At 48.1% G+C, this 16,861-nt stretch overlaps 1 protein-coding gene across 4 annotated transcripts in view; it reads left to right on the forward strand.

The window, feature by feature from the left end:
* MYPN (myopalladin) overlaps window positions 1–16,861 on the forward strand; it is a 179,174-nt gene that overhangs the window by 11,292 nt on the left and 151,021 nt on the right. The window lies entirely within an intron of this gene.

Below are 16,861 nucleotides of genomic sequence, written 5' to 3' on the forward strand. Positions count from 1 at the left end.
AGAATACACCCTCTCAGACAGTCAGCACAGACACATTTTCAAAATCTGCTCACTGCCATGCTAGGGAAGTTGAGTAAACAAGTAACCACTGAAAGCAGGCTCCCCTGCTTGCCGGCCCCTTGGAACCAAGACAGGAATTGAGACAGTCCACACGTGTATCCTCATTTAAAATACATCCCTCCTCCTTGCCACAGCAGGGAATGGGGGTGGGCTTCCCACCAGCTCATTCAGACTGAGAAGCAGCATTTCAGCTGTCTCCTGGTGTGAACAGGGTCCTGAGGGATCAGCATTTCCGTTCACGGTGGTTCTACAAAGTGCCACCACAGGGGAGAAATAGACAAACCCCACACCAGCTGGGACTCAGGCAGCCTTTCTGCCTGAGCCCCAGCTAGTGCAAGGTTGTCAATTTTCCTTTTCCCCACCCCGTAAGGGGAAATTGATGACATTTCATGGCACACTGGACAGTTGAAAACCACTGTCTTAGATTATATTTGTGATGACTGCAGAAGAAATTAATCTTGTTGCAGCTGTTAGACAGCTTGGATTTGCATAATGGGGATTTCTGAGATTTCTATTCCTTTTTGCTCAAATAAAAGTCCTTTGAAATTCTTAATAGTTACATTCTTACCTCCGTGGACATATAAGCTACGTCTACACGTGAAGCCTACACTGAAGTAGCCTATTTCGATGTGGCAACATCGAAATAGGCTATTTCGATGAATAACATCTACACGTCCTCCAGGGCTGGCAACGTCGATGTTGAACATCGACGTTGCGCAGCACCACATCGAAATAGGCGCAGCGAGGGAACGTCTACACGCCAAAGTAGCACACATCGAAATAGGGGTGCCAGGCACAGCTGCAGACAGGGTCACAGGGTGGGCTAGCACTTCCGGGGCAACAGCTAGCCGCTCCCTGAAAGGACCCCTCCCAGACACACTCAGCCTGCACAGCACGCGGTCTGCAGAGCCATAGGCACACAGACCTCGGGCGACACGGTCATGGACCCCCAGCAGCAGCAGCAGCAGCAGCAGCAGCAGCAGCAGCAGCAGCCAGAGGTCCACCCAGCCGCCCCTGCAGAAGCAGGGCTCGCCCTGCTCCATGCCATGCGGGAGGCAGCTGCACCTCCTTGCCACACAGGAGGAGGAGCGGCCCGCAGGGGAGGAGGACTCAACCCCCAACCCTGCAGCACCCCGACCCCGCCTCCCCGCCTCACATGCTGGCGGCTGTGGAGCTACCCCACCAGCACCGACTGGTGGGAGCGGCTGGTGCTTGGGGAGTGGGACGACAACCGCTGACTCAGGAACTTTAGAATGAGCCGGCAGACATTTATGGAGCTATGCCAGTGGCTCACCCTCGCATTCAGGCACCAGGACACCGCCATGAGGCGTGCCCTCCCTGTGGAGAAACGGGTCGGCATTGCTGTCTGGAAGCTGGCCATTCCAGATAGCTACCGATCCGTGGGACAGCAGTTTGGCATCGGCAAGGCCACCATCAGGGCTGTCCTCATAGAGGTAAGAGGACCCACGGGGGGAGGGGGGGAGGCAGCCCTGGCAGGGCAGGGGGGCCCGGGCAGGGCAGGGCAGGGCAGGGCAGGGGGGCCCTGGCAGGGGAGGGCCACACACACCCTGCTCACCCTCATTGGTGCTCTCCCATGTGCTTCCGCTGCAGGTCATGTGCGCCATCAACGCCATGCTCCTCCACAGGCTCGTGAGGCTGGGGGACCCGGATGCCACCATCGCGGGCTTTGCCACCCTGGGCTTCCACAGTTGCTTCGGGGCTCTGGATGGGACTCACATCCCCATCCGCACTCCGGTGCACAGTGGACGGCGCTACATAAACCGAAAGGGCTACCACTCAGTGGTCCTCCAGGCCTTGGTGGACAGCCGGGGCCGTTTCCAGGACATTTATGTGGGCTGGCCTGGCAGCACCCACGACGCCCGGGTTTTCCGGAACTCGGGCTTGTGCCGCCAGCTGGAGGCGGGCACCTACATCCCCCAGCGGGAGAGCCCTGTGGGGGACACCACCATGCCCCTCTGCCTCATCACAGATGCGGCATACCCCCTCCGACCCTGGCTCATGCACCCGTACACGGGCCATCTCTCTGCCAGCCAGGAGCGCTTCAACCAGCGCCTGAACCACACGCGCCAGGTGGTGGAGCGCTCATTTGGCCGCCTCAAAGGGCGCTGGAGATGTCTCCTCACCCGCCTGGATGCGGGCCCCACCAACATCCCCCAGATTGTGAGTGCGTGCAGCGCCCTACACAAGCTGGTGGAGAGCAAGGGGGAGGCCTTTTTTCAGGGCTGGGCTGTGGAGGCCAGCAGGGCCGACGTGCAGCCACCCGCTGTCCCCAATCGCCAGGTGCACCCCGAAGGGACCCAGGTCCGGGAGGCCCTGCGGGCCCACTTCGATGAGGCCGCGGGGTGAACGCTGCCAGGCCCCCCACTGTGCCCCCGCCATCCTCCACAACACTCCCTGCCCCTACGCCCACACCACGGAGCACCCAACAGTACCCGCCCCCCCACTTTTCCTGCACAAATAAAAGCAGACACTTGTTTGTGAAATCAAACTGGTTTACTTTCAACTCTGTTCTATTACTAACTAATACAAACTATATACAGGAACTTCTAACTAACTTAAATATGAAAAGTGTACGTATATACTAACAAAAAAAACCAGGGATAACAAGGAAGGGGAGAACTATTTACATGGGGGGGGACTGGGCAAACGGGGGGCACAAATAAATAAGTCCAAACTATATACAAGGCGGGGTGGCCACGTCCTGGGCCCCACGCCCCTATAGTCCGGCACTGGGGGTGGGCAGCCGGGAGCCCCACCTCGGCCGCAGCCCTGTCCAGGGCTGGCTGGGGGCCGGGCAGACCAGCAGATACGTCCGGCGAGTGTCAGCTGGCCCCAGGTCTCCCTTGGTGGAACGGCCCTCAGTGGTGGGTGGCGGGGCGATGGCGGACGGCGTGGCGATGAGCAGAGCAGCGGGTGGCGCGGCGGGTGGAGCAGTCAGGCCGGGCGCAGCAGCGCCCGGCGCAGCATGGGGGACCAGGTAGTCCGCTATGCGGTTGAATGTCTCCATGTAGGCCCCCCATGCCACTTGGCACCAGGCCAGCGCCCGCTCCTGCAGGTGGAGGCGGCGTTGCTCCACCCGCAGGCGCTGCTCCACGACCTCCACCTGTTGGCGGTGGAGGGCCAGCAGCTGGGGGTCCGTCGCCGGCGGCTGGTGCTGGGTCCGCCGTCTTGCCTGCCGTGGGGCCGGTTGGTCCTCCGCCGAGGGGCTGGCCTGGAGCGATGGCCCCGGAGGGGATTCCGGGACCACTGAAGCCTCGCCGGCGCTCTCCGGTCCTTCCGATGGTGCAGCTGCAGAACACAGGAGGGGGGGAAGAAGAGTGGAGACAGGCGTTAGTGTGGGCCCCGAGCCGTGGCCCTTGTCCCTCCACCCCTGTGCTGCAGGTTCCCCATCCCCGGGAGATGCTGCTGTGATGGGGTTCAAGGGTCCCCCTGCACTGCACCCCATCCCCCGGCAGAAGTGACTCTCACTTCACTCAGCAGGGTCTCTGACAGGAGAGGTTTCTTAGGCAAGAGATGCCCAGTTTCTCCCAGAAGTGACAGTACAGCAGTCAGAGACAGTCCTTCCAACCTGTCCTGGGGAGAAGACCCCGAGGGGTGCCCCTCTGGGGTGTAGCTTTCCCCCTCCTCAGGCTGGCTGCCTTCCAGCTCTCCCTTCCCCTAGCCTCTACCTGCGGCCCCCGATTCAAAGCCAGCTCGGCTCCTCCCTCCTCTTTGTCCAGGGCAGAGGTGTAACCTGCCAGTTGTAGCCCCAGGATCATCCTTAGCCACCGGGAGCTATTCAGCTGGTTGCTCATATCTAGCCTGAGACTTGCATTTCCACTCCCCCCACTCCATCACATGCTGCTGCTGCTGCGGGGTGTCCCACCCCCTCCTCCCGGGGGACCCTAGAGGTTCTGCTCCCCCCAGCCCCGGGGATGGGGCATGGCACTGTCGTGCTGGGGAGGGGGGCAGGGGCTGATGCACTCCTGTGAGGGACATGGCACTGCTGTCCTTGGGGCCATGGCCATCTGGGCATGTGGAGGGCCCTGGCCACATATCTATTACCCCCACCCCTCAACCCCGGGGGTGTACACCGGGGGGCGTACATACCTGTAGGTCCACTCCCACGGTCGGGGACACCCGGGGGGTGGACGCCCAGCTGCTGCTCCGGGATGTCAGGAGGATGTGCAGGCCGGTGTCAGTAGAGGAGGAGTCCCCCTCCTCCTCCTCCTCCTGCTCCAGTGCCCCAGGGGTGGGCTCCGGGGGGGCCCCCGGGGTGCGGGGCTTACCTCCGGGGCGGACTCCGGCTCCGGGGCCTGCTGGGGCTCCTCAGCCGAGGTATCAAGCATGGCCAGAGGGGAGGAGGTGTGCCGGGGGCCCAGGATGTCCCTGAGCTCCCTGTAAAAGGGGCAAGTGACGGGGGCGGCCCCAGATCGGCTGGCCGCATCCCAGGCCCGGGCGTAACCCTGCCGCAGCTCCTTCACTTTACTGCGTACATGATCTGGAGTGCGGGCAGGGTGACCCCAGGCAGCCAGGCCCTCAGCCAGCCGAGCGAATGCATCTGCGTTCTGCCTCTTGCTCCCCATTACCTGGAGCACCTCCTCCTCGCTCCAGAGCCCCAGCAGGTCCCGAAGCTCGGCCTCCGTCCAGGAGGGGCCCCGCTGCCGCTTCCCGGCCTGGCTGCCAGCCTGGGAGCGCTGGCTGCCCTGGCTCCCCTTGGGGGGGGGTCCCCTCGGGGCGCTGGGGGGGCTGCCGTGCGGCCATCACAGCTGGGGTGCATGTCTGTGGCGCTCAGAGACGTGCAGGCTGGCCGCGTGTCTGGGCTGCCGCCTGCACGTTCTCTCAGCTTCCTGCACAGGAAGGGAGGGGGTGGGGACCTTTAAGGGGCCACTCCACACGGCCACCATTGAGCTGAGGGGCTGGAGAGAGCGTCTCTCAACCCCTCAGCTGATGGCCGCCATGGAGGACCCTGCAATTTCGAAGTTGCGGGACGCGCAACAACTACACGGTCCCTACTTCGACATTGAACGTCGAAGTAGGGCGCTATTCCCATCCCCTCATGGGGTTAGTGGCTTCAACGTCTCGCCGCCTAACGTCGATGTTAACATCGAAATAGCACCCAACATGTGTAGCTGTGACAGGCGCTATTTCGAAGTTAGTGCCGCTACTTCGAAGTAGCGTGCACGTGTAGACACGGCTATAATCATTTTACGAATGTAAAGAATGAAAGAAAAAAGTACAACAATCAGGAATAAAAGACTAAAAATACAGCATTAGATCCCCTTATTTTTAATGACAGTTAATTATCTTTGAATGTGGTAATATATGATCAAAAATCATAGGCCATACATGATTGATATTAACAGTTGCTTTTTCATTCAGGAATTAGATGTTTCTTTTATGGGGGACAATTTCTACCCTTTACAAATACAATAATTTTTAATCAGTGTTTTCCTCTTTCATATGTTCAGTTCAAACTATTTTTATTTAGTAAGGCCTGAGTCTGAATTCTTCTCTCTGGAATAATTCCTTTTGTCGCAGAGACCAGAGTACACGACCAAAGACTTTAATATTTAATTATTTGATAGGAGTTTCAATTAAATACTTTCATGCATCTTAATATCAGACAGCATCTCTTGGTCCCTCCTCCCCATTTTGTACATTCAATGCTATTTGGAAAGACAATTAGTTTTATTTGATTTCTACAATGATTTGTCAATCAAAGATTCTATCTTCAGTGCAAAAAGAAAAAAAAAAAACCACCAAGAACCCACAAGTACCCACAAGTTTGGCATATTCTCTGTTTCTGAAGCGAATCGGTGGGATTCAACAAGATTTTCTCTTTGGACTAGTTCTGATGCAGGAAAGCAAAATATTGATGTATTTTTAGTTTGCAATTTCATCTAGAAAAGCACATGAGATAAATCCTGAACATTCCAGATGGAGAGAACAGAAAATGGGATTACAGCTCAATTATCACTCAGTCAAGTACCACCTTTACTACTTTAGTTATATGACTCCTCAGAAAGAGTCTGATGCTATACTCACTGAAATCTGTAACAGAACTTCTCAATGATTTTAAAGGAAATAGATCAGACCCTGTCAATTAATAATACCTCTGACCTGCTTAATTCCTTTTTCATATATCTAATCATAGTAGGATAAATACTGCAGACCTTACTGAGGCTATACTTCTAATACAAAAATAGCTTTGTCCTGTTAAATGGTAAAGTTAATGGGAGCTGTATTTGCATAAGAAAACACTAAGAACTGCAAGATTATTCCAGTGTGATTATTTGCGTCATATATTTAAAAAAAAAGGTAACCTGTTTTTTTCAATCCTTCTGGTATGTCTACACTTTCTAAAAATAGTAATTGAGTGCAGTCACTCAATGCCTTGCATGCTGGTGTTAAGAACCATACTGCGTAATGGTATGAAAAGAAAATATCTAAACTGATATTAACTCCCTCGCGTCTTGAAAGTGACTGTAGACCCATCTTCAGTGGCAACATCCACAACATTTTTATGTACAAAACAACAAAGGCTTTGAGCTAAATATTTACAAATCCAGAATTAAAAAGAAACCTAGGATTTGTCCAAGCAGTTCTGAAGACTATTATGTATCCTACCTCAAATAATAGCTAATAACTCTTTAGTTATGAAGAGATAATTCAAACTACACAGCTACTGCACCAAGTCTGTGCCAGTATCTGGACTTTTGAGCAAGGCATGAAGGCTACATCTATGCTTACCAGGGAAGATCGAATGCTTGGGTTCGATCTTCTGGGGCGCCATTTCACTCATGCATGAAACAGCGCGTTCCAGGTTCAACATCAACACCTTAACTCCTTGCAAGTCACAAGGATTAAGGAATGTTGATGACAGGAGTGCTCCCATCAACATTCTACAGTGAAGACAGAGACTGATGTTGATGGCTGCAAAACTGATTTTACGTATGCAATAGATGTACACTCATCCCTCATTTAACGAGTACTTTATTTACAAATACTTGCTAAAACGAGGGACACACACACTTACCTTTGTTCACTATGTGAGTGAACTTCCCCCACTTATATGAGCCAGGTGTGGGGTCCCTGGTTGGGGGGCAGGGAGACCCACAGCCCCACAGCTGGCTCAGCTCCAGCTGTGGGGTCCCTGGCCAGGGGGCAGGAAGACCTGCATCCCCGCAGCTGGGAGCGGAACCAGGTGCATAGGGTCCCTGGTGGTGGGGCGGGCAGGCAGACCCACAGTCCTGCGGCTGGAGCATAGCCAGCTGCAGGGTCCCTGGCTGGGGGTAGAGGAAATATGCAGCCCCAGCCACCCCGCTCCCAACACTCCCCCTGCACCAACTCCCTGTGCACCCCCCTCAACTGCCCAGTCCCTACATTTGCCTAGCCCACAGCTCCCTGCGCATCCCCCAGCCTGCCCTGCTTTCAACCCCCACCCCCACCCCCACCCATCCCCGAACCCCACAACCTGCTGCAACCCCCAGGTATCGCTGCTGCAGACTGGGGGAACAAGCCAGAGCCACCCCCTGGTTGTACCCCTCCCTCCCACTCATGGCCCCAAACTGCCCCCAGCCTTTAACCCCTCTGCAACCCCACCCCACAACCCAAGGTTCACTTACCTTTCAAAAGCAGCACCACATGCTGCCACTCCTTCCCTGAGTTAGGAGCACTAGGAACCAATCAGAGAGTGTTACATGTATTTTAATGGTAATTTAGCATCCCTCTTACAAGTTTTCGCCTACAAGCAGGAAATTGGGAACCAATTGTGCTCATATAACAACGGATGAGTGTACCTAAAATTGCGTAGCAGTCGTCGATATTCCTGGTAATTGTAGATGTAGCCTAAGAAGAGATTTCAGGGGATGGAATTCATCTCCAACCTGCAAACCACTTACAGAACTGCTGTATGTCACTTCTGAAGTTCGTTCGTCAGTCCATAATAGCTAATGTTACTAATTATTTGTCTGCTTTCTTCTCCACCTCATAAATAAATGCATTCATATAGAACAATGAACTAAATCAGCAGTTCCCAGGTGACAGGGCACACCAAAAGCGGGTATGAGATAGTGTTCCTAGTTGGTTACACAAGAGAGAGCTAAAAAAAAATTGCAAAATCATTAAGTCCCAGTAGGATATGTAATAAGTTGTGAAAGACCAAAGCCTTCAAAGCCTTGAAAAAAATATGGAATTATTGTTTCCAACACTATTGCATGTGAATGTTAAAAATTAACACATTAAAACTGAATGGGCAGTCAGAAGAACTCTGGTACCAACTAGGATGGTAGTTCTGGTGATTTGGAAATCTTTTTATTTGTAACTGAATTTAAACCACAGACAGACACATTTGTACATAAAAACACATCAGTAACATGGCCATCTTTTACATATTTGACTTTTTAGACTTATTGAGTAAGGTCTTCACCCCTGATACTTTCCCTCTTTTAGAAGGTGAAAGGACTGGAAGGGCATAAAGGGGCCCTACAAGTTTCGTAAATGGCCAGGGAAGAATTCCCTCAACACAGGTATAGAGGAAGAAACCCCTAAACTTAATGGCCATGTCTACACCAGCCAAAAACTTCGAAATGGCCATGCAAATGGCCATCTTGAAGTTTACTAATAAAGCGCTGAAATACATATTCAGCACCTCATTAGCATACGGGTGGCCACGGCACTTCGAAATTGACGCGCCTCTCTGCTGCGGGGCTCGTCCCGATGGGGCTCCTTGTCGAAAGGACCCCAGCTACTTCGAAGTCCCCTTATTCCTATCTGCTCACAGGAATAAGGGGACTTCGAAGTAGGAGGGGTCCCGTTGAGATGAGCCGTGCGGCGGCGAGCCTCATCAATTTCGAAGCGCTGCGGCCGCCTGCATGCTAATGAGGCGCTGAATATGTATATCAGCACTTCATTAGTAAACTTCGAAATGGCCATTTGCATGGCCATTTCAAGGTTTTTGGCTAGTGTAGACATAGCCAATGCCATTTTCACCCCATATTCACCTCTATATTCTTACTAATAATAAGCAAATATTTGCAAAAAGAAAGTAGCAAAACACTAAAGGAGAGGAGAACCATTGGGTGTTTGTGTTACCTCTTTGTATCACTTCTAATCCCCTAAATTCTTCACATCTTCATGTTCTCAAGAGACTACAATAATTTGCTGGTAAGCTTGTACATTTTATAATGTATTGTTTTTTAGGGTTTAGGGTCAAGAAGGCATCCTGCTGAGAATATGGGCCATGGTTAGATTTAGGCCTGAGTAATTTTGGTGGATGAACATTTAGTAAAAGTTACCAGTACAAGGATATAGTAACAGAGAGGTAGCTTGTTAGTCTGCATTCAGTCAAAACAAAACAGCAGAAATGTAGCACTTTAAAGACTAACAAAATAATTTATTCAGTGATGAACTTTTGTGGGACAGACCCAATTCATGAGATCAAGTGGGTCTGTCCCACAAAAGCTCATCACTGAATAAATCACTTTGTTAGTCTTTAAAGTGGTACATTTCTGCTGTTTTGTTTTGACTGAATGCAGACTAACAAGCTACCTCTCTGCCGTTTAGTACAAGGAGATGTTTGCAGATGCTTTCAGCTTGTGGGCAAAAGCTTATCAGAGTAAGGTAATCTGTTTGCCCTAGAACCTGTCCCTACCTCTTAGAGTTATTTTCAGTATGATAATTAACTCAATGTCATGATGAAAAACAATCACTTTGTTAAAACAAAAAGCAGTCAAGTAGCACTTTAAAGACTAGCAAAATAGTTTATTAGGTGAGCTTTCGTGGGACAGACCCACTTCTTCAGACCACAGCCAGACCAGAACAGACTCAATATATAAGACACAGAGAACCAAAAACAGTAAGCAAGGAGGACAAATCAGAAAAAGATAATCAAGGTGAGCAAATCAGAGAGTGGAGGGGTGGGGGGGAAGATCAAGAATTAGATTGAGTCAAGTATGCAGACGAGCCCCTACAGTGACTCAGAAAGGTCCCATCACGATTTAAACCATGTGTTAATTGTTCCGAATTTGAATACAAATGTCAGTTCGTCCACTTCTCTTTCTAAAACGGAGCGATAATTTCTCTTCAGTAACACACATACCTTGAGGTCATTGACAGAATGCCCCATTCCATTAAAATGTTGACTAACTGGTTTGTGGATCTGGAGTGTTTTGATGTCTGTTTTGTGCCCGTTGACCTTTTGTCTAAGGGAGTTAGAAGTCTGTCCAATATACAAAGCATCTGGGCATTGTTGGCACATGATGGCATATATGATGTTAGTAGAGGAGCATGAGAAAGTGAATCACGGGCACTTTCTCATGCTCCTCTACTAACATCATGTATGCCATCATGTGCCAACAATGCCCAGATACTTTGTATATTGGACAGACTTCTAACTCCCTTAGACAAAGGGTCAACGGGCACAAAACAGACATCAAAACACTCCAGATCCACAAACCAGTTAGTCAAATTCTGTCAATGACCTCAAGGTATGTGTGTTACTGAAGAGAAATTATCGCTCCGTTTTAGAAAGAGAAGTGGACGAACTGACATTTGTATTCAAATTCGGAACATTAACACATGGTTTAAATCGTGATGGGAACTTTCTGAGTCACTACAGGGGCTTGTCTGCATACTTGACTCAATCTAATTCTTGATCTTCCTCCCCCACCCCTCCACTCTCTGATTTGCTCACCTTGATTATCTTTTTCTGATTTGTCGTCCTTGCTTACTGTTTTTGGTTCTCTGTGCCTTAAATATTGAGTCTGGTCTGGTCTGGCTATGGTCTGAAGAAGTGGGTCTGTCCCACAAAAGCTCACCTAATAAACTATTTTGCTAGTCTTTAAAGTGCTACTTGACTGCTTTTTGTTTTGATAGTGTATAGACTAGTACGGCTTACTCTCTGTTACTACTCACTTTGTTAGTCTTTAAATTGCTACATGACTGCTGTTTTGTTTTGTTAGAATACCAACACGGCTAGCTCTCTGTCACTGTTGTGAACTTGTGTGGGAATGAATGAATGTGAATAGATGTTGATTAACTGTTAATTATGTTTAAGCACTTGAGACATTGATGTGTGGAACCTAAGTGGAGGTTACCCTATCAGCTCCTTATGACAACACCTTCTTGTGTCCTGTTTTCAAGAAACCTCTGCTCATGGTTATTAACAGATTGTTACAAGACATGGCTATGGTCTGAAGAAGTGGGTCTATCCCATGAAAGCTCACCAACTCATAAATTATTTTGTTAATCTTTAAAGTGCCACTGGACTGCTGTTTTGTTTTGATACTCTACCCTATGTGACTCATCTATGTGAATTCAAGATAAAGATACCAGATCATTGGTACATGCCAAATTATAGGTACTAGGCTTTTTAAGATATTTGGGTGTCCCCTCATGCAGCATAAGGGGACAGTGAACTCTATAAAAAACTAAGCATCTAGGAAGCTTAGGGGAAAGGTCTGTCTCACATCAGCATCACCACCCAGTGTTGTATCTTGCTATCTTCCCTGAACTGGCCACATAAAGAAGAAGAGATAAAAGACACTGAACACTGACAAGCCTGAAGCCTACAACTGAGAGAGAAGACACCAAACCTTCCCCCTGAACACAAAATTTCTTCAAGTTTTGTCCTATTGTCAATAAAGATACTGGTAAATATCAATTTAGCTCCTAACCTAAGATCAGTAATGAGTTCAAGGACTTTAAGAAGAAGTTTGAAAATCCATTGAAAAGCAATTTGAGGATGTTCAAATCCTTCCAGCTCCCAATAACCTGAGTCTCTGTGTATGTGTATCTCTTTGTGCATCACGAACTGTTCCTCAAGTATAAGCCCTAGCCCTTAATCTGTTACCTAAATGATCTCTCAGGGTACGCAAGTGTCACCTTGAATCTGCAAGGCATGAGGATTATGGAAATCATTTTGTATCTGTGCAAGACAACCAGAAAGAAAAATACATCGTGTTAAAGTGGTGAGAAGACGTAGATTAAATAAACAAACATCCGATGTAGTTTGTGTGAACTGTGAAGCTTTGTAGGCGAGAGAGCCAAAGTAGGACATTACTAGGAAAGTATTCTGAGAGCTGTACTCCTTTAAAACCAACTTGGGACTAGCTTCTGTTTTTAACGGACCCTTAGTTAAATTGTGTAAAGGGAACAGCTTCTCACCGTAATCATCCTGTGAAATATCAAAAGATTGTTTTCCACAGCTTATAAATTGTAATTGGATTTAGTGACTTATTATAGTATATGGTTCTGAGGTATGGACCACCTACTCGAACCAGGAGGAAAAAACTGAACAGCTTCCATCTTTGCTGCCCCCCGAGAATTACGAATATCAATTGGCAAGAGAAAGTTTCAAATGCAAATATCCTGTTAAGATCTGGCATACCCAGTCTCATAGGGATCCTCAACAGCAGAAGACTATGTTGGCTTGATTGTGTGAGAAGAATGGGTGACAAATGTCTTCCCAAAGAAATCCTCTTGGGTGAACTGTCATGTGGGTTAAGAACAAGAGGAAGACAAAAGCTTAAGATTCAAGGATACATGCAAAAATGCCATGAAAAAATTAAACATTGATTCAAAATCCTGGGAATCTATATCATCAGATCGAAATACCTGGCAACAACTACTACAACAGGGCACATCATCCTTCAATAGTATATTTGCAAGCCATGCAAAAGAACTTTGTCTTAGAAGGAAAAGCTCTCAGACTCAAGAATTTGGAAATAGACTGACATGCAGTTATTGCAGTCGACCGTGCAAATCCAATATTGGATGGATAAACAATGAGAAACGCTGAAGACTCAAATACTGCCCATAGATCCTCACCACTGCTGCTAACCTTTGTCTCTCAAGACTAAAAGGGGACACAGAGGTAGATAGATAGATTATATCTACAATCACTCTTTAGAAAATATATGCACACATCGAGACAAGAAATGGAAACTTTGTTATGATGTGCAGCTGTATTCCATGCATATGTGCAATTCTGTTGCTGAAGACTTATTATAAAATACAACATGAGAGTGACAATGACAGGTAGCTGTTAGTCAATTTAAATTTATGAGATTGCCTTTAAATAGTACAAAAAAAGGACAGGATAATTCATTGATATGACAAACCTGAGATTACTATTCCAGTAAAAGAGTGCACTTATCGCAACTGATGAATTTCGGTATAATTGAGATAATATTGTATTGCCTGTAAATGAGAAAGCCTTGTAGCTAATGTTGTGTACTGAGATTACACTGGCAGTTTCAGACAGTGTTGGTATTTGTTTTTCACTTTTCTGTTGTCCATGTTTCATGTTTAAGAATAATGTTGGCATCATGCACTTTAACAAATTAGGTTACTATTGTACAATGTAGTGAATATAAATTGCTTGAATATCCTATTTCTAGATTTCCTTTTACTTTCTTTAGTTGAGTAGTCTTTATCTGAGAACCATGCATTCTGGTTAGTTTTGTATGATATGGAGGATTACATAATTCTTGGAATATGTTATGATAAACTCCTGTAAATTAAACACCTGGAATATGATATGATATATTCATGTGAGAACAGCTGAGAATGAATTATATCTTCAATGCAAGAATCCCAACTGTATCTTAGTTTTATTAATTAGGTGGGTTTGAAAGAGACAGTATATCTTCTGCTGAACAGATATTCTTTTTTGTCTTACAATCGCATTACAAATATTAAGGTCTCCTCTGGCTTACTGAAGCCTACAGATGCCAATAAAGAAAAATAATCCTTACGGCTGTGATGTGACAGCTTTGTCACATAAATTGTTTGAATTTGTAGGTATGGATATTCGATGTGAAATCCCGGGCTCAATGGAATCAGTGGCTTCAAAACAGGCAGGATTTCATCCATAATTTCATAGTGAATTAGTTTCGGTTTCATAATTATGAGGCAGCCCTGTGTTGGAAAACTCATATTTTGTAATACACTCCTATCCACTAGTTCTGACTTGAATTTCTTTAAAAAGAGCTTGGCAATGGTCACAAAGAATTTTGTGTGCCCATTTGATAGCTCTGGATGATTATTTATGTGTCTGTTTAATGTGGACATAGTACTCATTTGTTTCTCTTTCTCATGCACGATTGTTTTTACTCATTTTGTATCAAGGAGAATACTTTAATATCTTTGTGGGATGGAGGATTCTTAACATAAAATTGAAACTGTAATGATTATGTGAAGTAGTCAGATAAATAGTATGGAGTACTTTCACATGGACAGAATAGATGGCAATTGTGCAGTTACATTAAGTTCATGGTTCATAGGTCCATCAATGACTATTTGCCAGGCTGGCAGGGATGCCAAACCATGCTCTGGAATGTCCTTCACCTCTATTTGCCAGAAGACAGGGAGGGAATTGAGGCAGATGAATCATAGGGGACAAGTTATAAGCATTGCTGGTGCCCCAACCCCATGAATACTCATGGCTGGGTGGGTGCTCTGCTTCATCAATGTTTAAAAACCCAGGTCTCACAGGCTGTGTCTACACTTGCATTCCTCCTTCAAAAGAGGCATGCAAATGAGGTGCAGATTTACATATCTGGCACCTCATTTGCATATTCTTCTGTCAAAAGATCATCTTTCGAAACAAGAAAAGCAGTGTGGATGTGGCTCTTTCGAAAGTAAAGCCCATCTTTGAAAGAACCCTTCCCTTTTTTTGTGGGAAGAAGGGGTCTTTCGAAGATGGGATTTACTTTCAAAAGAGCAGCATCTAAACTGCTTATATTCTTTCGAAAGAATATGTAAATGAGGTGCCAGATATGTAAATCTACACCTCATTTGCATGACTCTTTTGAAAGAGGAATGCAAGTGTAGATACAGCCTGAGAGTTTGAAAGCTGCTTCCTACAGAGCTGTAAAGGGCTTGCAAACAATCAGTGCCTGAGGCAGCAGGTTCACAGCAAGTGATCCCTGGCTTCTCTACCTGTGTGGTAGGAGGGAGGAGGGGAGGAGGACGTGGCATGATTGGCAGCACCCTTCTCCCAGCCCTCTCCCTGCTCCCTACCAGGACAAGAGGAAAGGATAGACCTTGCACCCGACCAGCTGCCTGCTGCCTGAGAGAGCTTCTTGGGTGAGTGTCTCTCATAAGCTATGTCTACACGTGAAGCCTACATCGAATAGCTTATTTCGATGTAGTAACATCGAAATAGGCTATTTCAATGAATAACGTCTACACGTCCTCCAGGGTTGGCAACGTCGACGTTCAACATCGACGTTGCACAGCACCACATCGAAATAGGCGCTGCAAGGGAACGTCTACACGCCAAAGTAGCACACATCGAAATAAGGGTGCCAGGCACAGCTGCAGACAGGGTCACAGGGCAGACTCAACAGCAAACCGCTCCTTTAAAAGGCCCCTCCCAGACACAGTTGCACTAAACAACACAAGATCCACAGAGCTGACAACTGGCTGCAGACCCTGTGCATGCAGCATGGATCCCCAGCTGCAGCAGCAGCAGCCAGAAGCCCTGGGCTAAGGGCTGCTGCCCACGGTGACCATAGAGCCCCGCAGGGGCTGGAGAGAGCGTCTCTCAACCCCTCAGCTGATGGCCACCATGGCGGACCCCGCTATTTCGATGTTGCGGGACGCGGATCGTCTACACATGCCCTACTTCGATGTTCAACTTCGAAGTAGGGTGCTATTCCCATCCCCTCATGGGGTTAGCGGCTTCGACGTCTCGCCGCCTAACGGCGATGTTAACATCGAAATAGCGCCCAACACGTGTAGCCGTGACAGGTGCTATTTCAAAGTTAGTGCCGCTACTTCGAAGTAGCGTGCACGTGTAGACACGGCTATACAAGGCTAGCCTCAGGGAAAATGGCACCCTGGGCAAATTTGCATTTGGTGCCCCTGGCCCCAATGCTTGGTGCCCCCCATTGCCTCTGGTCTCCCATACGCTCCCCGTACTTCCCACTCCCCAATCCCTGCACCTCTCTCCCTGCACTATGCTGCCTTTGCCCCTAATGCTTGCACTCCTGTCCCCTGCACCTCCCTCCTGTGCCCCAACCCCTGCATTGTGCCCTCTGCACTATGTCCCTTCACTCCTACTCCTTGTACCTTCTGCACCCCTAACTCCTGAACCCATGTGGGGAAACTGACCCAGCTGGATGCACAAACCAGCAGGCATTGCTTCTCACTCTTACACTGGACTGCTGCTCCTTCACCTCAAGCAGCTGAGGGGTGCACAAGGAAAGGGAGGAGAACACAGCTGTTGATGCCTCAGCATGGCCCAAGAGGAGAAGTGACCTGAGTATAGGGAGTCCTGGTGGGGTGTATTGCGGGGGAAGGACTGTTTCCAGTCCGTGTTTATATTATTTTAAGATATATGCATATTAACTTGCTAGATAGGTGGCAGAACGCAGGACTTGGAATCATTCTGGGCACCACCAAAAATTATACAAACCTGCTGCTCCTGCATTTCATGAATGCTTGCTTTGTTCATTCCCTGTGAAGCCCCCGGCATTGGCTGCTGTGAGAAGACAGGATACTGGGCTTGATGGACCAGTGGGGTAACTCTTCACAGCAAAGTTATTTCGAAATAACAGCTGTTATTTCAAAATTAACTATTCTAGCATCTACACAGTGCAACCACTACTATGAAATAATTTCAAAATAGCAGTTGGCTTATTTCAAAATTGGTAAAGCTCATTGTACGAGGAATAGTGCCTATTTTGAAATAGGGGCTGTTAAGACAAGGAATAGAGCCTATTTCAAAATAAGCCATAGTGTATCCAGTGGCTCTACTGCAAAATAGGCTCTATGTGTTTTGGCATATGTC

The sequence above is a fragment of the Carettochelys insculpta genome, chromosome 7 (assembly GCF_033958435.1).
Source record: "Carettochelys insculpta isolate YL-2023 chromosome 7, ASM3395843v1, whole genome shotgun sequence".
Classification (NCBI taxonomy): Eukaryota; Metazoa; Chordata; order Testudines; family Carettochelyidae; genus Carettochelys; species Carettochelys insculpta.